The 1153-nt window shown below is 37.6% G+C and overlaps 1 protein-coding gene across 1 annotated transcript in view; it reads right to left on the bottom strand.

Annotated features, from left to right (window-relative positions):
• The window catches only part of cetp (cholesteryl ester transfer protein, plasma), a 17227-nt gene that overhangs the window by 811 nt on the left and 15263 nt on the right, over positions 1–1153 (bottom strand). The gene's annotated exons all lie outside the window — the stretch shown is intronic.

The raw sequence follows: 1153 nt of genomic DNA, 5'->3' as shown, positions 1-1153 counted from the left end.
TTTGTCCAAAATGACCAAAAACGTGTCCTGAAAGCACAAAGTAAATATAAATGTCATTTTATTTAAAGTTATTTACATGTTAATGCAAAAATAATCCTGGAATATAATAAACACTCTTATGAAATGGGTCTTTCTGCACAATTCATTCTTTTAATTTGGCTTTTTATGTTTATTTTATATGATTTTATGATGATTTCTGACTAAACAAAAGAATCTGTGATGGTTTGGACTTCATGTCGATGGTTTTATGTTGTTTAAACCTCTATGGTTCATATTTTATCAAACAAACGTTCAACTACGACGCGTCACAATCTGCTGCAGCATCATCAGCTACTGCAGAGTTCTCTTCAGAAACTCCACCAGCAGGTGATGAGGAAACCCAAAGTCCATCTGGACCACGGTGAAGCCCTGAAGCAGAGACGGACAGAAGTTAAGGCAGGAACCAAACAGGAACCTGAAGGGAACCGAAAGAGAACCTAAAGAGAACTCACGTCCTGAGGAATGACTTCAGGGTTGAAGATGTCGAATAAGTGTGTTCCCTGTTTGTCCAGAAGTCGAGTGAGTTCAACCTGCAGAACTGCAGAACAAAAAACAAAAAGGTTTCATGTTTTATAGATTCGTTACATCTTTGTAGGGTTTTGTTCCTTCACAGGTAAATGAATCAGCTAAACTCACACCTTAAACACCACCAACACCTGATATCATAACTCACTGGGTTCATTCCTGACTCCAGTCTATTGTTTTATATAAATGTGCACTGGATTATTATTTAGACCCCCCGCGACCCTAATGAGGATTAAGTGGTGTATAGATAATGGATGGATGGATTATTAATGTTTCGACTGCTGCTGTCACAGAAATAACACAAATAATCACATTTTCACACGAATTTGCAAAAGAAACACAGAAACCTGCTCAAATTCTAACATTTAAAAGTTTTTCTTACACTAATTACAGCTACAGCACCAAAGTTATTCCACCACAGAGTGAATCACGTCTATAGATGATCTTCTGGTATCTTCTGGAGGTAAAATGATCCTTTCATTGTGTAGAACTTGTTCTGACCAACCACCATCACACATGCTGGTATCAGCCTGGAAAGTTTACCCAGAATGCACTTCTTAAAGTTTTCTCTGGTGAATGATCAGAAAAC

The sequence above is a fragment of the Stegastes partitus genome, unplaced genomic scaffold, assembly GCF_000690725.1.
Source record: "Stegastes partitus isolate 25-593 unplaced genomic scaffold, Stegastes_partitus-1.0.2 Scaffold188, whole genome shotgun sequence".
NCBI classification, from domain to species: domain Eukaryota; kingdom Metazoa; phylum Chordata; class Actinopteri; family Pomacentridae; genus Stegastes; species Stegastes partitus.
The sequence above is the reverse complement of the archived record's forward strand: the minus strand, read 5'-3'. Positions and strand labels throughout refer to the sequence as shown.